The sequence below is a fragment of the Coptis chinensis genome, chromosome 6 (assembly GCF_015680905.1).
Source record: "Coptis chinensis isolate HL-2020 chromosome 6, ASM1568090v1, whole genome shotgun sequence".
In the NCBI taxonomy this organism is placed as follows: Eukaryota; Viridiplantae; Streptophyta; class Magnoliopsida; order Ranunculales; family Ranunculaceae; genus Coptis; species Coptis chinensis.
This window is the reverse complement of record NC_141461.1, coordinates 45,911,255-45,937,643: the sequence shown is the minus strand read 5'-3', so window position 1 is coordinate 45,937,643 and position 26,389 is coordinate 45,911,255. Positions and strand designations below refer to the sequence as shown.

Genomic DNA, 26,389 nt, shown 5'->3' with positions numbered 1-26,389 from the left:
CAAAAGTAAAAGAACATTTGCATATCAGTTTCCATGTTCACGAAAATATTAGCATAAACCCAACTTACAAAGGAAACAAAAAGAAAGAAGATAGTCAAAAATTTACCTGGAATTGCAGATGTCCTTCATTGGTCAAACAGATGTCCTAGCTAGCTCATGCAAGTAGATGTGAAGGCAGCAACCACCTTGTTAGCTTATCGCTGAAAACGTGGACTGCAAAATCATCGCGGTGTTGTTCACGGTTTAATTTGTTCAATCACACCTTTAAACCACCTTCAATACGAGGAATTTGCATCTGTTAACCAAAAAAAAAGGAAATTGCATCTAATAGTTAAAAAATGTCTTAAATGCGATATGAAAATCCCAAGGTATGTAACCAAGGATAAACAAAGTACTGCCATACCCAAGAATCACCAAAATACACCATTCGGAACCGAACCGCTCTGTCGTGTTCAGCAGCTTGACCACACGATTTAACTCCGGTTTCGAACCTGCAAAAGGTAAACCCAAAAAATAAAAGTTAATATCAATCAAATACAGCTAACAATAAAGTAAAATATGATCTTACTTAGATACATCAAAAGGTTTGATGTACTTTATCATACAGGTTGTAAAATAACAACATCACCTTAGATGCTTGAAATTTTCCCATTGCTTGATCATCACCATTAGTATAAATTGTCACCTATCACGTGATTCCCATAATATGCTCTAGATTTTTATTCCCATATCCAAGTAAGTATTCAACCAAGAAAACTATAAATTAGGAAAGACAAATCAAATCTCAAATTTGCTCAACCAAGTAAAACAAATTATACAAAGTTATCAAATAAAACATATGTAATCAAAGTTGGTAAAGCAAATTCAGAAGAAACATCAACTATATAGATGAAAATGAATAATTTCTAATCTGAACCAAAATGAGACATAGCCAATCCTAGAATGATTAGAAGGGCCTTTTGTATTATCTCTAATGATCGAACATACCAGGCCATCAATCTTAGTGTGTAGCACAAACTTAAAACAACTAGATTTTTGAACCCGTTCAACGAACGGGGACCGTTTTTATATGATTTTTTCTATTTTATTATTATGTATAAAAAATATTACTTCAAAACTATATTAAAATGTGGGTTATATACAAATGTGGACTTAAGTCATAAGCCCTTTTGGTAATATGTAATACGAACTAAATTGATGCATACAGTCTAATTTTATCGCTTAGGCCCATAGTGCAGTTCTTAGGGCTATAGTGCATCTTAGACATAGCCCATAATAAAGTTTGTTAACCTATTTAATTGTGGTTGAGTTTAATTTTTTAATGAAAATGTGTCCTTGGTCTGAGTATTATTTATTAAAAACTTTTTATTGATGTATAAACTTGCACTTATTGAATCGTTAAGTTGTGATGGAAGAAGAATCAAAGAATTGGAACAATAAAATTTGTATTAACCGAACTACTATTTATCAATGTATGTGGAATTCATATTTTTTTTTATAAAACCTTCATACATTATATATGGAATTTATAGTTAAAATATTACAAACAGGTCTGCAACTTTGCATAATGTTGTTTGAATATGTTGTAACATTGTTTGAACAAACCGTTAGAGTGTATTTTGTATGTATGAATAGTGTATCAAGCCAAAAAAATGTATGAACAACGTCAAAAACCCAAAGTCTTTTAAATATGTATGTATTTTACGAAAACCCAAACTTTGGCCCATATATAGTCCATTAATTGGTTGGAGTTTTGTGATGGTGTAGTCGTCTAAACATCAAGTTGTCCATAAAATCGTTTTGGCTTCATTGTTTATTTTAAAAAAAAAACCCAATGCATTTATGTAAAGTTTCCGATTTCTCGTTAATTATTTTTTGAGTTAAGTTAAGTATAGTTGCATCCATTTTAATTAAGTTTTTAGGTTAGTTCAATGCATTTGATCCAATTTCCAATTTTTTGTTACATGATATTTTTTTTTCAACAGTTCTTTTAATGGAGTAGTGTTACACAGACTTTCTTTTTAGATATACTATTGTGGCTGATTATTTGGATAATGTTGGTTTGCATTGCAATATACACGGACATGTATCTCTATGTAAATCAATGATTAGGACTTTTGACACATCAGTAGATTTAAATAGTAGGTCAAAATGTTAAATTAGTGGGTGGGTGTAACATTACTGGTTTGAAAATAAGACACATTATTGTAAACACTTGTCTATGGGCTATGTTATTTTGGTTTGGTCTCTGCTTATTTTCAATTTTGTTTTTTTTTTTTTGTTTATTTTGTTTATTTCATTTGTCATTGTAAGACCACGTGAACTGAGATTTAATTGTTCAAACACAAAAAAAAAAAGAGAAAGTTCTAATGTCTGAAGTTTGTTTTGGTGAAAATGTAGAAGTTTTTCCCTCATCGTTCCTTACACCTCCAGCCACAAACCTATTTCCCTGTGTAGAGCAGTTTTGCTTAAACTCCTTGTAGTCTTACTTATCTACTACCGTAGACACCATGGATGGGTAAGTTGTTTTAGTCAAATATTATTTTAGTCCAATTACTTAAGATACTTAAGAGACAAAATAGGCTAAGTTGTACATGTGCATGTGTTGGGGACTTGGGTGTTCTGAATTATATGAAGATGAGTCCGGATAGCGTATAGTCTTGTATTCATGTGTATATAAATTAATTGATCAAAGTTCTCAGCACCAATAATTTCTTATACTAAATGTGTACATCCTCCTTTGTATCCTAAGTGGTGCATTGGAGTTAACTCAACATGTTACATAATACTAAAAAAGACAAAGAAGAATTTAGCAGTAAAAATTGTTGATAGGTAATTGTTTTTTATCATATAAATTTTTTGCTTTATTTATAGTATAATTAATATCCCTTGTTTTATATTTTAGATATCGGTTTTGATTAACTTCTTGAAGATGGTTAGAATAGTTATTCAAGTGATCCTTGGGTGGTGTTCTGATATGTCTACATGATCTTGATTAGCCGAAGGTTATTTATTTTTGTTTGTTGTTTAACTGAGTTGTCATGCCCTTAGGTAGGTGTGAACAGAAGTAGTTAACATATCTTTTGCTTATTTATTCCTTGTGGCCTTCCTATTTGTAATGTGTGAGGATTTGTATGGAATCTATTCACATTCTTAGTGATGCATACATATGTACCATACCCACTCGCTGGTGGTCATATCTAGGTCCATACAGTCCTAAAATGTTTGTGTTATAGATTGGGTTGGTCATTTGCTAACCAGGTAACCATACAGAAAACTTCTTTCACCCAGAGATCTGCAAAGTTAAGATAGTTATTAATAATTTAATATAAAGCAAGATCAAGTTAAGATAGTTGTTAATCCTAATAAGTCAAACAACCCACCATTCATTAGACTTAAAAAACAAACGCATGCTAAGTATTCCCCGATATAACAATGAGAATTTAATTTGGCCTTGCAAAATACTATTTATGTTTCACAAACGGGGCAATTATATGATAAAGCAGAACATGTGGATAACAGTTCCACAACCGAACTGGAGAAAACAAATAACCGTCCACATCAAGAATTTAGTGAAAGCCAATATAATATTTATATCTCATAGCTCTACATAGTTACTAATAATTTTTATAATAATTTAATATACTCAACCACTCTCTGTTTTTCCAAAAAAATTTGTCATAAATCAAATTAATTATGTTTGTTGAGCTATTTTTTCTTTTATTAATACTATGTTGTAGTATTAGTGTTGACATCAAAATTTGAAACACTACAGTATTTTATAGTTAAAACTTTTTGGCACATAATAGTTCATGAAAACTATCCCGTTCTTTATACTTGTAGCGTAAAACAAGCAAAGTGGCATTTGGTCGCAGTGAATCAACGCCAATAAGGACATTTGGTAGGGCAAAGAGCGAGAGTGCATCCAACATTGAAGGTCCTGTTTCTGATGGTAGGCAAATTTCATTTTCATTGTATTCCATGTAACCAAATAAAAAGAAAGATTATGTTGAGCAATGGGTGGGTATACCGTCTTTTGGGATTTGTTTCTTGGAACCGCCGAGACAGTTGTCTCTTACTCCATTTTTTTCCCCTGATGCCTCTACAGGTATTCCATCTAACCAGATAAAGTTAGTGAATATAACTTTGGTGTTCCCCCTCACCAGATGGTCGGTATTTATTACATGAGAAGAAAAAGAAAGATTATGCTGAGCCATGGGTGGGGTATTTATTACATTAGAAGAAAAAGAAAGATTATGCTGAGCCATGGGTGGGTATACCGTCTTCTGGGATTTGTCTCTTACTCTGTTTTTTCCCCCTAATGCCATGGTAGGATTAGTACAGTTACTATCCTACTACCCTTCCTATAAGGAGGTCTCATTCTGGAGACCCTGGTATGCTTTGAATTTGTCTTGTTTTGTATTGTACATCTATAAAATCACCAACAAATTTGAATGAAAAGGATTTCATTATTCGTAGTTTAGTGTCCTCACAACCTCATAATACAATTATAATATATATGTGCATATTAAAATTGCTATATAGCATAACATCAATTAATTAGTGGTGTGAGAGACTGAAAAGTAGCTATCAATATATTACCAAAGTGTATTCCCTATTACCTAGCTTGACAATGTGTTAAAGAAAAACTTACATGAATAGAATGGTGGCTGATAATTTGTTTTTTTGAATGCTGATAGCTTTCAAAATCTAACTCGGCTGCTAGGTTTGAGAGTTTTAAGAAAGTTTGTTTGCTAGGTTTGAGAGTGAGTTTGATATAAGAAGTTGAGTTTTTGGTTTAGTAGGTTTTAGGAATTTTGTTTTATTAGGATTCGTATGAAAGGCTGGAATGGGTGTTTTTTTAGGAGTCTATGAGAAAGCCCGATTAAGTATCTACTGCTATAGGATTTTGAGATTTCATTTTCATGATATATTTAAGCATATTCATCTATCATATTTTATGCTTCACTACTTTGAATACATGAAGAAAGTTATTATTGTTCCCCGAGGAGTGAGTACTTTTTTTGCTCGGGTATGTGTTATTTGATGAGGGAGGATACTCTCTCCGAAGATGTTTGAGGTTTTACATGGCATAGAGCATTCTCGCCATCAGTTCTATTCACCATGATAACTGTGTTCGCAAGTATTCCTCTCTTAGGCCGAGGTACTCTCAGTACTGGAATGGGCATTGAAGCAAACCTTCATGGTGCAAGATCCTTCTATTGAAACATCGTTGCCTGAGGCCAAAGGTAGTTGGGAGCTTTATTAGTCTAGAGGCTCGAGGGGATATTATTGATTATTTTGAACAATTAAATTACATTCAAATCTTTTTATTTTTGTATTATTGGTTTAGTTTCTTCATCAAATAGATTGTAAATACACGGCTATTGTGTGCTTGTCAGTCTAGAGCTTAGGTTATTTTTTCTCTGTTTCTTGAGAATCAAAGAGGCCTTTACAACTTTTCCTACTCTTATAACATGGCTATTGTGTGCTTTAATTCCTATATTTTTTCTTCACTATGTTGGTTTGATTCACTATGGTATTGATGGCTCTCTCTGTTCGTATAATAAGTGCTACCTAAGCTCAGATATATGTTAATGTATGGCCTTGAGTCGGGGTTCTTCTTTCTTTCCTTGTTCAAGCCCTCAGATATGTATTAATGTATGGCCTTGAGTCGGGGTTCTTCTTTTTTCCTTGTTTGAGCGCCGAAATGGGTTCTTCTTTCTTTCCTTGTTCGAGCATCGTGAGTGTTGCTTGGAGTCAATTATGAAGTTGATTTTAAAGAATGGGAGTTATTCTTAAAAATATCCTAACTCGCTCATACTTTTTCTTACATTTTTTTTTTTTTTTTGAACCTCTCTTTTATCTATCGAAGACTAAATAATGCCGATTATAATCAGATCCTTTGTCCCAACTATTTTCTATTTCTTGAAACATATATACACCTCGTTCTATTCCTTCAATATATATATCGGATGATTGAATTTGGTAAAACATATTAAAAATAAAAGTTGTTTCATTATAAGCTATATATTAGAAATTTTTATAAAAAAAAATGCTATATAATAGAATAAAAAGTGAACGACGCGGCCTATATATATATTCAGTATATTGGCATCTCAATTCAAGTACTGATTGTTGTTGTTTGGTGAAGATCCAAAATCAATGACTTTGTTCAAATTGAGAATCAATGTGGTGACCAAAAAGTTTGCTCAAAACTCATACTTAGGAAAAAATATTTGACAATATAGACAATGAAATACAACATTGAATGACACTGACGTCTGATGCCCATAAAACTAAGTGCTATAATTTGCAGTTTTTACATGTCTCGAGCCAAAAAGAACTATTGGGGATATCCATGAAATACACCATTTTTTTCCTGTATTGCTTTGCTCTTCGTCAACATTAAGTTCCTGTAGCATTGGTGGAGATTCTCCTAGAGTATTGTCGATTTCCTTATTTCAAGTATCAATTATATGGATTGTAGATATATAGACAATTATTCAAAGTACCTTCGAATACCACCTAAGTTGCATAATGAATGCTTGTAACGTAGTTTGTTCCAGTACCACCAATCAAAGCAAATAACCAATCGCAACATTCATGCTAAACCACCTAAAATAGTTCAATTTGAATGTATTAATGAGATAGACTCATATTCTACATAGCTCAATGATTGCACACACTTTCTCATACTTTCATCCATTCACTTCTCTCTTAATTAGTAAAGTAAATGTTCCAGATGGAGAGCCAAAACATCCAATAACCCATCAGTTAGTGCTGCAATTTCATGTACAGAGTACGGGGTACCTAGAATGTAAAAATGATTTTCCTTTCATACTGTTCATGTACTTGGCAAACCAATTCTTTAATTAAGTCATTGTTTTTCATAACTATGGTAGGTTAAGTACTTGTTAACCCCAAACCTAAACAAATTGAATAGAGGTTTGGTTCAGGTCACTCATAAGAGTTGATGAGCGTACTTGAGTCGTTATATTATATGAATTCCATTATGTACCTTTGAGAAATGAAAGGGGGCTATTGGAATAGAAGTCACAACCACCCCTGTTTCTACGTACTGCAATGTAATAAACTTAAAAAGTATGAGCACTAAAAGTGAAGAAATTAATAAATTCATATAAAATGAGCATATGTAAGTGTAGTTTGTAAATCGCTTGTGACGACATTTCAAGTGGAGCCATGGTCATGACATTTGGTAATTAATACAACTGATTTGTTGAAGTAGGTGGAGTGTGGAAACGCCAAAGGCATCTTTTCATGTGTGTTGAAAGCACACAAACATGTCCAGATAAATGTACCGAGAAAAGAGGAAAAACATACCAGTGATGGTTTCACGTTTGTGTTTAAGATACATTTCAATGATCTCATCGTTTGGAAAAAAATTCTCAGTAAAGACTCTTCATTTGATAGGCACAATTAGGTGTGCAATTAAACAATTTTGAATCAATGAAAAACAATACAACAAATAGATAGCTCTCGCTTCAAGTTCTTTTATATCTTTTTTGACACGAATTGTCATTAATTTTTTTTACTTGATATTTTATTTTATTTTCTCACATCTTATCTTGGTCACATGTTTTAGTTAAATTTCTTTTTCAATTGAAATAAATTTATTACAAAAAAGAAATGGAAATTCATTTTAGCAATTTTATGGATTGATTTATTTTCATTTAGCAAGAAATTTCGAACATATATACTCCTTTAAATTAGTATGTATACAACATATTATCAAAAATATAATAAGCAAAGAATTCAGACAATTAGGCGACTATTAGGGACGTGAACATTCTTAGTGAGCGTTTGATCCATAGTTATTGAAAAAAATTGAGACTAAGCAACAAAATGAAATGTCACTATTTTTTTTTATACATGCCGAAGTGATGGAAAACAAAGAATATCTTTTACATACTCACCTAGTTTGTCAATGTTATTTTAAATGATACAACTGAAGATGTTTTTCTGTCGTGATGTTATTAAGGAAATGAACATTTCCAATGAAGGAAACCAAGATGACCCTAAGCTCGTGCTCAGTATTAATAGCCCAATACACCTCCCACACCTCAATGCATACCGGTTACTCGTTTTCGTAACCGTTCTAACCGGTATCATCTCTCTCTCGCGAGTTCTGAACCCAAAAAAACAAAATAATAATAATAATAATAATAATAATAATAAAATAAAAAATAAATTTGAGTTTTCTCTCGCCTCTCGCCATTGTTAAGAACCTTCAAAATGTAAATCATCAAGTGTTGCTTGCAAGGGCTATTTAATTGACTGGTGTAAGAAGTATGAAATTCCAATAGATCGCCCAAAGGATTTTTGAAGAAAGGGCGAGAGTAACTTAGGAGTTATAATAGACTCCTCCAATGTTAAGTTGATCAAGATATGCATTTGTGCTAGAAGAGAAACTAACTTTGTGTATTCCTAGTGAAGAAAAGAAATAGCATGAACACATGTTGATTTGCACCATATAAAATATACATACCTTTCGGAAAACTCCATTCGATGAACAGAAAGCGGGCTGATGTTATAGAAACTTATTGAATACTGATAAGGTTGTTTGGAAGTACCAAACCGAATTATTGTTTGAAAACGCCCCAAACGACCTAGTGAGGTCATTTTCAAGGTGCCCCAAACAACTAAATGAGGTCGTTTGAATGTCTTTGTTTTTTTTTTTTTGAATATTCTTTGTATAGTTTGTGTGTTAGTGTTTATGTATAAGAAAAGTGGAATTTGTATTTGGAATTGATCGTTTAATCAGGGATATGAAAGTGACTAAAAACAAATCGGGCCTAAACGACTCGGCTATATCACCTAATAGAGTCCCCAAACGACCTAGCCATGTCGCTTTGGAGATTGCCTAAACGAATTATCGCCTAAGCTAAAAACGCCTTAAACGACAAAGATCGCTTTGAGTGTACACTCAAATGATATGGCGAAACCGTTTGAGTGTACACTCAAACGACATGGCGAGACCGTTTGAGTGGTTGTTGGGCTTGGGCCCAATACAAAACATTTTGTTTTTAGAAAATGGCAAATTTGTAATATTTTTTTTAGGGGGTGCCCAATGCAATTTCATGAGTGGCCAGCCAATTAAACTACATTTGGGAAATGGGAACTCACAGTTCTTACAATGAAAAAAGCTGCTTTACCTTCACTAAAAATAAAATAAAAAATACAATGAACCGAAACTTATAAAATACTTTGCTGAACAAAGTAAAATTTACTAAAGGATATTTATCGAAAAGACAACTCCACAGGACATTCTCTAGTGCACATATCATAACCATTTTGAAATCATTACATGTGAATTAGAGCATAAAGTCTAGAGATCAATATTCCTTCCTCGTAAGTATTGCAAATCCTCGGGTTTTCTATAAACTTAATTAAGGTCTCTTACTGGAATAGTCTTGGAATAGATGGTTAGACAGATCGAATACTGGATATTCAGTATTAGATGTTTTGTTTACTTCCAAGCATTTCTCTATATTCCTAACTTCCTCTCTGAATTTTTCTCTAACTTCCCTCAGTTGTTGAAAGATTTTATTCAACGTCACCCGCTTTGCTGCTGGAGAGCTTCAGGTCTTATATGCGATTCTGTTACATTCCTAACATAATCTTTTACATCTCACCAAATCAAATACTTTCCTTTTTGCTTTATCGATAGGTATGCAAAAAAATAAAATAATATATATAGGCCTGCAAAAAAAAAAATAAATAAATAAAAAAAATATATATATATATATATATATATATATATATATATATATATATATATATAAAATAATAATAATAATAATAATAATAAATATTAAAATTTGAACTATGAATGCAGCGCTACTGATAACAACATACATCCATATTGATTGTCAAATGTTGTTTTTCCAACCTAATATTCTATACTTTTACTATTTCCATTATATTTGAATTGAGTAATCACCAATTTGTTCAAGATCCACTTATTACTTTGAGATTAAAGTAATAACAAATCCATGTTGTAGGGTCGGATTTCATGACTAAGTAGATTCGCCTTAACTGTAACATTGTAGACATTGGCAACATAACAATCTCATAAAATTACAGAAGATGCAAGCATAAGTAGTTAAATCAAACATAATGCCCAGCCTTCTCATTCTTCCGCAAAGATCGGCAAAGACTTAAATCCACAATCGAGGTCGAAAGTACCTTTCCAAAGTGATAAGGGTATACATGTTGAGCACATCCATAACAGTTGACTCAAACTATGTAGTGGCATCATAACTCATTGATATAAAGCAATTGTCCAGGGAGGGTTCATTGACAGGTTCATATCTATCATAGACATCAAAAAATATCTCGTCAACAGGCCCTAGAAGGTCGATTCCTTGCTTCAGTTCAACTTCGGGATGATATGTCTCTGCTTCCGTAGAAACAAAGGCAATGAATTTTCCCTTAGTAGCAACATTGTGTGAATACGAACATCAGAAGAGGTACATGTCTGATCTGCTGCCTAATTGCTTTTGAGGGAGGATGACTTGCACCGAATGAGAATCATTTCTATTTGGGATAGGATGGCTCATAATACATATTGCCCTGGCAACCCTCCCAACCTTCCTAACCTTATTGAGCAAGTAAGAAGGATCACAGACAACTTTCTTGCATCCGCGCTCCTTCGAAATGACACCAAACACCTTTCCTTCCTCATCAAACTCTACTTTGCATTCATGTTTATTTAGCATGTATGTTCCACCATACACTACACTGAGTCGTGCAAATGCCTGAGGAAGCTTTGCTTAACCATATAAAGGATATATATATGGTGATCCTCCTTGAAAACGTGCTAAAGATTCTGCATAAAGCTTCATTCTCATTACTGTATCAAGTGCAGGTTCATCAAGGTAACGGTTATCTCTATGAAGTGCCAAAGCATGACCAATAAAGTCCACTGTGTTGTCATCGAGACCGTATTTCGCAATAAGTTGTCTTGTAGTTACTCTTGTAAGGTCCATTCCCTCGTGTGTTTGTGGCTCACTTTCTTTGTAATCTTGAACGTAAATGAAAAACTTGCGAGCACGGCGCTTCTCAAATAAACCCATGAGTGGAGATTTCAGGGTCTCCATGTCTTCTAGAACCTTTGTGAACCTTTCCTTTGTTAAAGACAAAACTTCCATCGACGAGCCTTAAAGGACAAATATATTGTAACATCTCGTATGGATGAGTCTCAAGCACTGGGGTACCATTTGCCATCATGAACTTTGGGATCATGTCCACATTATAGTCCCTGCTAGAGCCTAAATGTGGTGGAGGCTTGTCATCTCCCCTAAATCTTTTCCAGAGCTGAATGAGATTGAGCGAAGTTGACTCTCCGCCGTAATAGTCATTTCTATCCATGTGCAGGACCTTGATGCCGTCAACAGAGAGAAGACCGCTGAGGATGCATTCTTTGAGACCTGTCCCCAAAACAATCACATCGTACTCTTCATCCATTGTTTTTTATTTTGATTGATTGATTGAGGGTTTTTTTCTCGATCGATCGCCTTTTTCGACTGCTGCTCCTGCGATAAAAGAATAAATGGAGTCTAAAGTATTTAAAGAAAGTAATAAGTTACATATGAAAAGATGTCATATATATAAGAATCATAGACATCATGAAATAATAGTTTACACGGATTTTCTTAAAGAGATTGTTAAGAGCATACAACTTAGAATTTCCGAAATAGATCTCCCTCAAGTAAGTGCATGACACCTATAATAAACATGTTTAGAACGGTGAACATAGTTCAAACATTAGTGTCCCTTGGTAATAATAGTTAATTGATAACCAAGTTCTTGTATAACTTTTACTCCATTTCCTCAAACTATATATGAAGTAATTCATTTGAAAAAAAAAAACTAAAGCAACTAATAAATTGCATAAAGTCAATATCATTAAAGCATCCAATGGTTTTTCATATCCAACCAATGCTTGCATAACACAATTGCATAAGGTTAGACCACTATTGTTACACTTATTATTCTATATACTTTCAAGTTATATTATTTAGTTCACTATAAATTTAATTGTGTAAATCAGTCGAGCCAAATCCAAACAAAAAGCTTAGCATCAATCAAAACAACTGTCAATAGCAGTACCAATCTTAAAAAAAAAAAAAATTGCATGCCAGAAATCTAAATCTAACCATATGTATATAGATATAGTGGATCCAAGAGCATTTTTAGATCATTGACTGTTGAAATCTTACACAAAGAATGGTGGTAAATACACTTAATGTGGAATTACTACTATTTCAAAAGGGCATGCACAGTAGCTTCCAATAAGATATAAAGAAAGTAGTTAATCACTTAATTGTACCCTCTCAATGTTGCGGCTTTGTACTGTACTCTATTGGATTTGAACTGCTAATCATTTAACCTTCATTGAGTTGTGAGAACCCAAAGTAAACATTCCTATATACCTAGCCACCTAGGTGCACTTGTATCGAAAACAAATCCCACCAGAGATGCCGTGGCAGCCCTAAAACCACTTTAATCCCATCACAAAAGCCATGTTATGTTTAGTGGAAAAAAAGAATATAGATACCCAATGTAAAACAAATTCAACGTGTAACCGCGATTAAGGTAGAAACAAAGACATTCACCAAATGAAATGAAAGCAATTAATAGACGTAATACGTGTAACAACCTTGCCAGAAAAAAATGAGATCTTCTTAGTATGTATAAGTGCTAGAATAATCAAGAGGAACCAACAATGTGCACCTGCAAAAAATTGGGAATTCCAACCAATAAGAAAAAGAAAAAGAAAAAGAAAAAGTTAGTACTAAATCTAACCAATGGAGAGGCAATGCTCAACGTCACATCATCCAAATGATACAAAGGGAAGGAATGATAAACAACATGAAGTTATCAAATCAGGCAGGCGTGCTATTTAATATAACCAAATAACACATTATCACCCATTCTTTTGATTGTGATGTACTTGTGATAAATGGACTAAAGTCACTCTAACTTGTAGCATGGGTCGGTATCAGTAACCCCAATTTCAATGACCTTGATATAAGACAAATGACCAACAATCATTTTACATTTATTTACAATATGGTAAAGGATGAAAAGTACGCCATATTACCCCTAAGCATAACCTTGATTAAATTAGTCCTCTTTCATATCATCATACGCCTTATTTTTTTGAAAATGAAAAACCATTCATATAAACAAAAGCATATTGACTAACTTGAATCTATTTTATTCCAGCAATCTATAACTAAATCATGTGAGATTAGGAACCAATTTATAGGTAGGGACTGAAGATGTAGTATAACTTATGGTAGTAAGCCCACACTTGCAACTAATATACATACCAACATCTAAATTGGAATAAAATTTTAAACTACTATTTGTAAAATATGTAGTATAACTTATATATAGTAGTACTCAGGCTAGATGCAACAATAGTCTAAACGAATAAACTACATTCTAAAGTTATTGAACATACCGGAGGATTAATGGTGGGAAGTGTCCCTGTTACCTGACTAAACAGAACCGACATTTATGAAACAAAGGATTTTTTGTTCCAGTATATACAACAACATCAAAAACATACTTAAACGATGCATTTTCTCCCGTCAATAAATATCGTCCAACAACTCTATGTTTATTCATAGCAGCAACTATGAATTCTTAGACTAAATATATAAAGGTTAGTATCCAACAACCAGTATCTATTCTAACAAAGTCACAGAAACCTACTTCAACACCAAGACATTTAGAACTCAGAATCATAAACTACTATTACCTCCCAATAATTAGTACACAACTTGAATTTTTAACTTACTCGAACTATCTAATCATTCTCACTATTTTCGACTAAATCAGGACACCCCAAATCAGTACAAAAACTTAAAATTTGATATTTACCAATCAAGTAATTTTCATCCCATTGTCTGTTGCAAGTTTACGCTCAATCTGCACCATTCGACCAAACTCCATTTGAAATTTTCTTTAAAGCATATCATTGACCCCCACCATGCACATACAAATATTCAACAAATCAGAGAATATATAGAAACAATTGAAATAAGATAATACTTGAATTCAAGCGTTGTTGTTGCATATCTACCTTTTCTGAAGGAAAAAACCCAAGATCAAGTATCCTTTCTAATATTGTCATCGGTCAAGGACTTGAGATTGTAGAAGCTGAAAAGGATATTGGGATAACAAAGTAGGACATTGAGCTCTCATATAATAAGGGAATGCAAATACTATTTATGCACAAAAGTATCAAAAAAAAAAAATTGTTTTTTTAGAGAACTTCATTATATTTCGAGATTTACCAATTATTCGATTCTAGGTATGTGTGATTTCATGTGTGGAAAACAATGTTCTTCTCTCGAAGCTTGAAAAATAGTAATAGAGCTTACCTCTAGGCAGACATGTGATATAGTTGATTCAATGTCGACCACATTGATCTTCCAAAGAGAATCAACCATGACATCCTTCTTTTCTTCAATGGGTTTAAGCATATTTTCTTCTTTATTTTCAACTTGATCCAATTTCCTCAACCCTTCCCCAATTTGAATCAAGGACACCGCACCTACATGTTCAAAAAGGATAGCAAGTTTGATTGGTCTTACAAATTCCAAAAAATTGAGGTCAACAAAGCTCGTTGGTCGTGGAAACAATTCCGACTGAGGTCATTGTTACTTGTGATTTTATAAGGTGGCCATTGTCTCGCACTCCACTCGCTAAAAACGGCACCCCATCAAAAGCTTGTTCTTACCAATCTCTCTTGCACCTTGCCTTGTGTAAATATAACCAATTGTGTGTAGCATAGCCTCACCAAAACCTGAAATTGAAAGAAATGTAATTCGAAATGGTCAATTATATCCCAAAGATGAAATTACACCAATAGAATGCCTATTCTTAAGATATTTGAACTATTCTCATTCATTAAAACAACTTATTCCGCTTATTCCTTTCACATTACATTTCAATTGATGTTAACTTTTATCAAGCAAGATTAGACCTAGTTTTAGACAACACTACACAAGATTACATACACTTCGCCTCCAACCAATAAGAGTTCATTATCGATGAAGCCGTGTTATCTTTGTCTAAACTCTAAAGTAATACCAGATTTAGAAACAATGGTCCCAAGTCCCAACATAATTGCGGATCCCGATTTTTCTTTTGAAGTAAAATTAGAATTGCATTTTCGAAAAGAAGCAATGCAACAAAATGGCCAAGAGAGAGTTAATCAATGACGCTGGTACACCCACCTTAATTAAGAGTTAAGACCAGATGAACTGTTTAAAGAACATTCTTTTGTTGTTAAAATGAGGACAGATCACTGTGTAGCTCATTAGGAGACTTCATGAGAAGGTGAAGTCACATTATTCACGAAGTTCTAACTTCTAAGATGGCAATGAATCACATGCATTTCCACTAATGGAGGACCACACAGGGTTAAGTTGCCATCCTCAACCGCTAAACACGATTTGCCAATTTCACGCTTTCAAAACTTAAACCGGCTGGAGGGAATAAGTGGTGAAAACGTAAATGAAACTAACACGATACATCTGTACACGCCAGATCGGTATCAATGCCAAGACGAAGTAATTACCTTGTGCCATGATTTGGATACGACCAATCGTAATGAGACTTGACCGGTAGTCTTAATTAGAGTACGTAAAATATAATGTCATGTGGGAGTTCTCTTTTATCTGTTTCTTCTGCTCTTTTTTTCTTTGCAAGCCATAGGAATTAGGAAGAAAGCAGCGATGACCAAACGTTGGAGTTGGTTTTTAGAGAGAGAGGGAAAAAGATATGAGGGGATTTTAGGGTTTTGGGATCGTCTTTTATTTTGTTTTTTCTGAGTTTTGGTTTGGTTTGGTTTTTACCAAGGTGGTTTTGTCATTTATTTATTTTTATTTTTTAAAAAAAGAGAGGTGATTGTAATTTAAGAATAGATTAGGGAGAATTAAGCAAATGAAAGGAGGTGTCACTAATTATTATTCCATCCGATTTTATAGGAACCAATCATATTGTTCGGAGTGCAAAATAGAGCGATATGGTGAGGAGAGAGAATGTGCGCAAGCTTTTATATATATATATAGATGAGCAGATCATATATAGTTGGCCAGCTACCAATTTAAATGGTCTCGGTCCACAAAATTCCATTTTAAAGAGAATTATAATCTATCTTGATTGAAGCGAACAATAATATATAATATCATTAAAATGAGAAGCAATGCTCTGAAATGAAAAGTTGGAGCAGAACTTACTGGACATCCAAATCGACCACATGCCCATTAGTATCCATGTATCGGGTTCATTTGAGGGGAAGAACAGTTTGAAAGAACACCTCATGATATTGAGGCATAGGCTTCAAAAATAGTGTAGGAAAAGGTTCCAGAACAAAGACGTTACGTTCATACTCGAAGTGGAACCCTTACAACAAAAGTTTGCAGTAGTCTATCGAACAACCTGTTCACGAAGAGGATCTTAGATGCACTACTGAATTGTGGAAGCCAATATAAGACAGAAAGGAGGAGAGAGGATCTCAGATCCACACCCAATTCAAGAAAACCCCAAAAACCAAAACCCAATAACTCAAACTTCAGGAAAAAAAATAAACAGTCTAAAGAAAGAAAAGTACACCAGGGCTTTGTGGTAAATAAGGTGGTACTTCGGGATAGATCCATGAAGAAGCCAATGAAGATGAGCACATCTATATTCGATGAAAGAAATACCTATGACTCTATGAAACTGGCAATTTTCTAGAAAACAAACAATAGTTAGTTTAATACGAACTCAAACCAAACGAAATAGTTAATTTAATACGAACAATAGTTGTGCACTTGATCAACCACTGACAAACTGAACTCAGAATATTTACTCCAACCATCAGGCAAATTAGACGAATCTTGTACATCTAGGTACGTAGACAAATGATCTACATTGTTCCCCTTTGGAAAAATCAGCACTCTCCTAACAAAAACACGCACTGATCAGAGAACGAAAAGAACTGATTATAACATATATTTCCAGCGGCCTAAAGATATTAAATAGAGGGAGAGAAAATAACATACCATTTAAAACCGCCAGCTAGAAAGATGTTAGAATAATACTTTCTATTATTCAACTGAGAAAAGTTTCTAACAATCCATGTGAATCTTGACAATGGAAGATCAATAGTGTGCCGAATGACCACAGTGCTAGCAGTTGTTGCAGCTTGCACTATCCATCAATCAAGAAAAAGACAGCAAATCAAAACCGAAAACCCTTCTCGTCTAAACTCTTCGATCTATGAGAAAATATTTAGCTTCAATCAAAGTTTAATATGAATCAACAAAAACGCGTTCCATCAAAAACTTCATGACCTTAACCTCCACCTCGAGAATTGAAGTATCATCAAGAAGAAACTCTCTGTCAGGGTCCCTTAGCTCACTAAGAGGAATAAAATTCCAAAATCCCCAATCAGGATGTTTTGCACTAAATTGGTGTTGTGTTCTACATGAAGAGTAAGATTCAATTTATTAAACATAGACATGCTATATCTTATCCTAAACTGAAATAAGTTATACTAAGCAAGTATAAACTGCTTACCTTGGCAGCTCTCACAATTGACATAGATTAGTGTGGACCTGTAACTTGCTTCAGAGCAAAGGCAGCATTTGGGTAAAATGATATTAGAACGTGGGCGTTCTGATGGAAGAAGAAGTTTCGCTTTCTCTAAATTGCACTTGCACACCCATCATTTGGAGATCTAGTAAACCTAAGACCATTTCGCCAATAAGAGTAATAGACATGTGTCCTTCCCCCCTAGACCAACACATTCCCTTCTTAGACTTATTACAATCGTTGATTTCTGGATTTACCCCGCTTATGTTTCTTTGCTCCACCTAAATTTTTTTCCTCTGCATTGGCATATACTTCACTCTTCTCCGCCAAACGCTTGGGTCGCCCATTTGTTATAGCCGTTTACTCTTCTCGCTTTTGCTTTCCCTTTTTTAGGTTTTGACTTTACATTGCCAGATGCCCAGAGCCCCAGATGGTTTTATACTTGTAGCATAGCCATGAACAAAAAATAAGTGGTAAATTATATTATATACAACACATATATATCTACTCTACTATACTGGAAAACCCTAGATTAGCAAACTTTAATCTAGACCTAGTATTGTTGGTCTAGATTAAAGTTAACTATACAAACCACATCTCCATTGCAACTTCAACATTTTTGCAATGCTAAAAATTTATTATTCTTTTTGAAGATATCAAAGCGTTCTTACCTTCATCATCAATGAGAGTTCCTTCTTCGTCTCATTGAGAGCTCTTCAATTTTTTTTTCAACCGATCATTCAAAACCAAAGAAAACCCTTTATAATTGGATCATCAAGCCCTCCAAGGAAAGTGGAGAAACGATAGAAAAGTAGGGGTGCGTTTTTTTGTGAAGAATAGAGGAAATTGTTTTGTTGGGGTTTAGTGTTTTGTTCTCGGCGAAAGTTTTATTCGTATTTATGAGTAGAGGAATTTATTGGGAGACATCTATCGCAGTTTTTTTTTCCACTTTACTTTTTAAGTGGTTCGGCCAGTTTTTTCTCCAGTTTTTTCTCAATCCATCCTGATTTCTCGTGAGTAAAAAGGGTACTTAAAATTTGCCTACGTGGACACCCTCAGAGAGCAGGAAAAGGGACTGCTATTATATATATATAAAGATGTACCAGCATAGTTTGTGATTCCGAACGAAATTTTGAAATTCCGTCTGGAATTTCAGTTTTTAAAAAAAAATGGAATTCCAAATATAGAATTGAAATTTCTAAAATTCTAAAATTATCTGAAATTCTGAATGTGATAGGGGTCGAAATTTAATGAATTTCGGATTTTGAATTTATCGGAATTCCAAAAATTCCGAAATTCCGAACTATGGATACCAGTGGAACGGACATGTGCATATACGCAAAGCCTTTTTTTTTTTAATAGGCAAAGCCTTGAAGGTATAACTTGACATAACCTAATTAAATAGTTACCATTGGCGTAGATAGACAGATAGTACTTTAGCATTGGGTACTACATTATCGAAAAAAAAACAGGAAAAAAAGACAGATAGTACTTTAGCATTGGGACATTGGGTAAATAACTTGTTTATAAATTTCATTTTAATATTAAATTGATTAGTATATATATGTTCTTCACAGGTTTACTCAACATTAGCAGATTGATGCGAAACTATAGTATATATTAGTGTAACTATGAACACCTCGAGATGGTGTTGAAAGAAAGATATTTTAATCATTTTATTTTATCACATTGTTGACGTAGAAATTTTATCGGAAAAATAAAAATAAAAATATCGGCATAGAACAATACCTTTTTCCTTTTGTAAAAGCCAGATCAAGTAGAGCAAAAATAAAACATTGTTTAAATCCTTCAAAAGGCAACGAAGAAAAGAGCAAGTAATTCAATAGGAAAGATAATATATATTTTTTTAAACTACTAAAAAATGAATTAAAATGTATACCACTAGACCGACTTCTTGAAATTTATAGGAAAAATAATATCACATCGACAAGTGGCTCTTGCATGAAAATGCTTCATTATCATATCTCAAAAAAGACGGAATTAATTAATAACTAACTTGTTTGCCAAATAACAAGCTTGGCTAACTAGCGGAAGATAGTATCCGGTTCGAGATTTCCACTCAAAGCGGATTGCATTTGCAACAAAATGATGTGTCTACATGGAATATGCTTATTTCTTGAAAAGTATATGGACAATAATGCTAAAAAATACATTATCATCAAAATTCATAAAAAAACATTATTTTGTAAAGAAAATCAAATAACAACGAAATCAAATTTGTGCAAGCAACAGTTAACGTTGGGTATTAGGTGTATCAAGACTCGAGCAGCACATGTGTTCAAAGTCCAAACTAAGAGGATTGTATGTGACTTAAATTGAGATCAGTTCTGTCTGAACTCAAATCTTGAGTGTCAAAAGCATAAACGTAACTACGGGACAGCGGTTGACCTCCGTGTTGATTAACTAAGAGTAAGGATGCTATTTTGGGGTAGTATTGTAGAACCGCCACGCCGTATAACTGCTCAGCAATCAGGGGTTAGCCGACTTTTGGAGCAGGTCGGTTATCTACACGTGGGTTTATTGGGTACACATGACATCACAACACCTCTCCTACTGGTCTGCCTTTTGACCCTGCTAGTACAAGTACCGAGGATGATACCGACCTATACTTGTAGGCTTGTTGCCAGCGCACTAGGAAATTCGAATGAAACCTAAATTTGGACAATGTGGATAGAAATATATCTTCATCGCCCAACATATTTCTCCTATGGGTTAACGACTAGATAAGCCCATTAGAATTTCCCTACTTAGATGGGAAATTAGGATATCTCCCAAATACACTAAAAAAAACACGGTGAATTCAAGTTGATTTTTTTTTTTTTTGTGTAGAGAGGAGATTCTAATTTTCCCATCTAATATAGTGTATAGTCTGCATGTCAGTAGAAACGACGGCTAGAAAATTTGTTTAACCAAATTTATTTTCAAATTTTTTAGTTTTAGTGAATTATCTCTATATCCCTATTATTATGTATTTGTACACTAAAGAGAAACTAAGAGAAAAGACAAAATGGGAAGGAAAGAAAAAATTATTTGGGAGTGGCGACTAATGAGTTGTGATATATATATACTAGAATTTAACCTGTGGCGATGCCACTCGATTGTTATGAATTTATTGAATCAAACGCCATTTTACACCAATTTATTTTTAAATGGTTTCTCTTTTTTTTTTTGACATCTGAAATGAACCTGTATGGTGTCATATTGATATTAGACAATGTGACAGTTTAGTTATTTATAAATTCATTTTTCAAAACATACAACCACTCAAAAAATGTCCAAGAAGACAATGAAAAAAATTATAGAGCAATACTATGAACTATGACAATAACTTAACGAAAATTCCAAATCGTTATCATCAAGCAATTCAAACCACCAAGAACAAAAAAATATACAATAAGCACCCACATTGGTTATGATGGCACATGAAACCATATGCAGATCTGACTAATAAGCACCGCAGATTAACGACAAGTATGGATAGCTTTCTCTGTTGATTAATGCTATTCATTCGTAATTTTGAAGTTGAAAAACAGAGAGACTTCATTTCATATTCATTTGATTCCCTACATTATCACACAACCAATTAAATAATGGCCAAAATTAATAAATGTTCAAATTGTACCCTACAAAAATAGTAGTGTTTAGTCTTCACTGATCATGCATACTCCTTAACTTTCTAGTGCATACACTTTTGATAGAAAGAGTGTGAGCATCCAACACAAATACCTTGGTGTCTAATGCACAATATAAATTTTGAGTGAATTGGTATTCCTAGCTTGGACATTCCACAACGTAAATATATGGTACTATTGAACTAATAACTTTTTGAACTACATTATCTCAAAGTCATGCAAAATATTAAAAATTGAATCAAAGGTTGTGTTGGCTGCATACACTATTAAAAATAGGAAATACATGAAAGGAGTTCTAAAAGAAACCAATATATATGTATTATGTAATGAGGGGGTGGGGGCTGTGTAGCTGACAATTATCCCAAAAAGAAAGGAAAAAAAACATGAAAGCAGCCAAACACGAAAATGTGAAAGAAATAATGATAAGATTCAATTCTAAAGTCATACCTCAATTTACAAACTCATGCATGTAGAATGCGGTAGAATTTCTGAACCAACTGCAACATCTTGATTTAAATACTATGATCCCCTTAAATTAGCATAGATGCGTTTATACCCATGTCAAGCAAACTACTCCCCAATACTGTAAATTAGTGCATGATAAAAAAAAACATTGTTATGAAATCATTTGGCGAAACTCTATCTAATATATCTCTTAAGTCATTTTATTGGAAAACAAATGGAAACTTTAAATCCTGAACACTTTAATTCAGCATAGTTGCATGGAAAAATGTATGCATATAATTCAAAAAGAGGCAGACATCTGATGCCTTTAAATAAAAACAGGAAACATACAAAAATGGCAATTGCACATGGTCATTTAATCATGTTTACTTCGAGATCCTATTTGAAGCCATACCAGTGTGAGTGGATAGCCCCAAAAAAAATAAATAATAAATAATAATAATAATAATGGTTGGTTGGATTTAACCAACAGTTGCAAGGTTCCAATTGTACTATGAAGACAACTTTTTTTTTTTTGTGAAACAATTCCAATTGTACTATGGAGATATCTAAAGCGTGGCAATATCATATTCACTTGCCATGGATTGTAACGTTAGTTAAACAGTTGGATTTTTATTTTGTTGATTTTAAAAACCTTCGCAAAAACTTGGATCAATAGAATATTAAACATGGCATATCCTACCTGAAAATCGGATGTTCAAACTGATCATCTACCATGGGTTGTTACGTTAGTTAAACAGTTGAATTTTTATTTTGATGATTTTAAAAACCTTCGCATGGATCAATATTAAATTATCAAAGAGTAACTTTAGAATGATCTTGGACACACCCATAAAAATATTCCCGTACCCCATGACTAACTAAGTTTTTGCCATACCCCAATAACCGCTTCAATCCATTTAATATCTCTCAAATTAAGTTGGCGTATTTTCAATAGGGGTAAAGAAAGAGAAAAAACAAAAAAAACTATTCTAAAAGGAAACAACAAATAAAAAAATGTGAAAGTAATACTCTAGAAGGGCGACCTTGAAGAATCTTTGTGTTATAGTGTTACTGCAGCACACTGCATTATAATAGAACTTTTAATAAAGGTAAAAGAATGCCCAAAAAGCAAATTGTCTTTTTCCTTTTCTAGAAATTGCTTCAATTTCGATTTTTTTTTATTGCAATTACTTCTTCTTTATAATTGTAGAAGGGTTAAAAGAGTTTAATAGAAATATATCCAATTGGAAATTTCTCAAGCGAAAAATGAGAAAGGAAAAAAATGCATTAATGGCTGATAAGTGAAGGAAGAGGAAGACTTCTTTGTTTTCCCAAATTCTACAATTTTACCCTTTCTAATTCCTTTTCGTAAGGGAAAAAAAAGTGACAGAAAAAAAAAGGAAAATAAGTGCGAAGGGTTTGTGTTTGCTGGAAGGATAAACACTTGCTTGAATATACTTAATAAAAGAAAGGATAATTTAGGAACCTAAATGTGTCTTAAATAATTTTATTTATTTATTTCAAAGTTGGGGTACGGGAGTGTTTTTATGGGTGTGTCCAAGATCACCCTAACTTTAATAGTTCAATAGAATATTAATGGATGGCATCTCCTACCTGAAAATCGGATGTTCAAACTGATAAGTCCTAAACATAGACACACCTTGATAGCAATTAAGCACTCTCCCACCTTAGGTTGAATTCTAATTAGAAAAACACAATCATTCGTTAAACAACAACCAACTGGTACTACTTCAACTGTGATACTACTTAAAATCTTAATAAGTTCGATCAATCGCGGTACTACTTCAATGTGTTCTTTTGATATTGGTGCTCATGCCTTAGAATTTAAAAAGCACGGATCACTCAGATGAAATCAATTTTCTGGAAGATTATTGGAGTGTATGCAAGTTACAGGACTCTTTTATGAGTATGCTTATAGGAGCAAAGAATTTTGGTACTCCTCACTAACCACATGCACTTGATGGAAACCGTACATAAACAATTTCTTAAAAGAAACATATGAAAAAGGGCAAAAAATATGAAGAAATGGATAGGTGTCGCAACTTTAATTTGTAGAGCTTCTACAAACTTTTTCTTGAAGCAGTAGACTTTGTTTCGAAACGACACACTTAGGTGTTATTAATTCTTCTCGATTTGATTAGGGAAAGTGTTCTAAAACGTGTTGAATAAACTTGGGTAGTTTTCTCTGTGCCGGCTTTAGCTTGACAAAGGGGCAAGATACGAAAGAACGGTATGATGTAAAGGAAGTAGTTAATCACTTAATTATACCCTCTCAATATTGGATTTAAACTGTTAAGGGCAATAAAAGTTTAGTGTGTACTCGAATTATCCCAAGATTGAATTTAGAAGAAGATAGGAAGAAGAAACAGATGCATACATGGTCTTGGGTCGCAAAGTTTATAGTAAGTAGGACTCTAGTGGTGGTTTTTAATAGGACTCTTAGAAGAAATCGATTAGGATCTCCCAAAACTGTTTTTAGGATCTCCCAAATTAAACTGTTTTCTCCCTGACTGCTTGATATAACAACATAAAAGACCAAACTGTTTTATTATATATATATATATACTAGAATTTAACCCGTGGCTATGCCACTCTAGCCATATGGTTAGGCAATCCGGTACAAATGCTTCTAGTAAGTAAAGCCAAATCTTTACTTTTAAAAATTTTGTCCCATAATTCTGATGGATGTACATTTGTAATGTACCATAGAAATTTTCTAAGTGTCTATCAATTAATCCTACCAAATTTTTTGAATTAAAATAGCAAAAAACATGTTATTGCATTCCTACTTTACTTAAAAAGAGAAGTAAATTGTTTAAAGTACAATAAAGTATACTAATCTTAATTATGAGCTACATACCATCTAATAGAATGGTTTTAGTAGTCGTTTCTACGGTTGAAAAGGAAATGAACAAACATATATGCATGCAAAGAGTTTTTGGAGTAGAGCATATGATAACGGTTAAAGGGTGGTCTAGTATGATGCCCAAATGGTATAAAGGACTTGAAGTATAACCTCAGTGCCTACCTGAAGTAAAAAGGACCAACGCCACTATAAATCGCTCATTATATATTCAATAATCTAGTACTAAAGCACCCAACATTAAGCTGACCAAGTGCTGCATGTCACAATGAGCTGACTGAATTCACCAAGTGTATTTTTTGAAGCACCCAATTTCTTTTAAGATATGGCAAAAATTAAAGGGGAAAGAGGAAGAGTTTAGAATGTGTGAATAAAAATTGCAAATTAAGGGGGGAGAGGAAGTGGTAGTTTCACCTTATAGCTATGGAATCCATCCATATAATGATATAAAGTACAATGCTAGACTATTGGATCAAGTTATAGGCAGTGGCCTAAGTGTCTATGTGTTGGATTATTCAGCTTGAACAATTCCAAATTTTGATGGTTAAAACCTTTCAACCAGAACATAACCGAAGCTAAGATAGCTTAGGTAGCTCTTGATCGCACACATCTATAGTCTGATCGAATTGGTACCTAAAAAAGATAAAAACCAAATAATGATCTAACATTGATAATTAAAAATCAATCACAAACATATCACGATACTGAAATCAGTCAATTGGCTGGAAGGGTATCTCCAATGAAACCTGTTGTTTGCGGCAATAAAGCCTTGAACAAATCAGTGAAACAATTCTTATCCTATTAGAAATTAATCATCGGAATAGTCTCCGTAATATTGGGAGCTATCGTGATATTTGAATCGATGGGAAGACATGTTATGGGAAAAGCTACCATGGGCTCAGGCCAAGCTCAAACATTTTTGCTAATAGATAAAATTACATGTGTTTGCGGAAGCCAAGGTCCGAAGGATATCTCCAGTGAAACCTGTTGTTTTCGGTAATAAAGCATTGAACAATTTCCACTTAAGGTTCCGAAACACCTAAAGATCGAGAAGGTTTTTTCTTTTCATACGAAATTGATTGAATTAAATTTTTTTGTAAGTAGTCGAATATTTAGAGAAGGAAATAAAATGTTTACTCGTAAAAGCCTTTTTTGTTGGGTTTAATTTAGCTTTCCTTTTTAGGTAGGAAGAGTTTCAATCCGGAAGAACTGCTTTGGTTGTTTATAGCAGTACTAAATATGACTCTTAAAGTATTTTTAGCACAAATCCCGAGGAAATCAGAACCACCACTTAAGCCTTTATAACTTTGCTTAAAAACTGCAAATTTTGATGGTTAAAACCTTTCAACCAGAGCATAACCGAAGCTAAGATAGCTTAGGTAGCTATTTATTGCACACATCTATAGTCTGATCGAATTGGTACCTAAAAAATATAAAAACCAAATAATGATGTAACATTGATAATAAAAAATCAGCCAATTGGCTGGAAGGGTATCTCCAATGAAACCTGTTGTTTGCGGCAATAGAGCCTTGAACAAATCAATGAAACAATTCTTACCCTATTAGAAATCATCGAAATAGTCTCCCTAATATTGGGAGCTATCGTGGTATTTGAATCGATGGGAAGACATGTTATGGGAAAAGCTACCATGGGCTCAGGCCAAGCTCAAACATTTTTGCTAATAGATCAAATTACATGTGTTTGCGGAAGCTAAGGTCCGAAGGTTATCTCTAGTGAAACCTGCTATTTTCGGCAATAAAGCCTTGAAAAAATTCCACTTAA

The 26,389-nt window shown here is 33.5% G+C and overlaps 2 long non-coding RNA genes and 1 pseudogene across 3 annotated transcripts; all 3 read right to left on the bottom strand.

The window, feature by feature from the left end:
• Positions 1–401: 401 nt before the first annotated feature.
• LOC147493239 (uncharacterized) lies at positions 402–16,389 on the bottom strand. Its single transcript, XR_015200301.1, has 3 exons — positions 16,284–16,389; positions 629–711; positions 402–491 (listed from the first exon to the last, which is right to left on the bottom strand). It is a non-coding gene; the product is annotated as an uncharacterized LOC147493239 (long non-coding RNA).
• LOC147493240 (guanosine nucleotide diphosphate dissociation inhibitor 2 pseudogene) lies at positions 10,132–12,541 on the bottom strand (annotated as a pseudogene). The gene is made up of 2 exons (XR_015198228.1): positions 12,356–12,541; positions 10,132–11,558 (listed from the first exon to the last, which is right to left on the bottom strand). The product of XR_015198228.1 is annotated as a guanosine nucleotide diphosphate dissociation inhibitor 2 pseudogene (transcript).
• A 385-nt stretch (positions 16,390–16,774) lies between the features above and the next one.
• LOC147493238 (uncharacterized) lies at positions 16,775–17,271 on the bottom strand. The gene is made up of 2 exons (XR_015200099.1): positions 17,091–17,271; positions 16,775–16,989 (listed from the first exon to the last, which is right to left on the bottom strand). It is a non-coding gene; the product is annotated as an uncharacterized LOC147493238 (long non-coding RNA).
• Between the last annotated feature and the right edge of the window lie 9,118 nt (positions 17,272–26,389).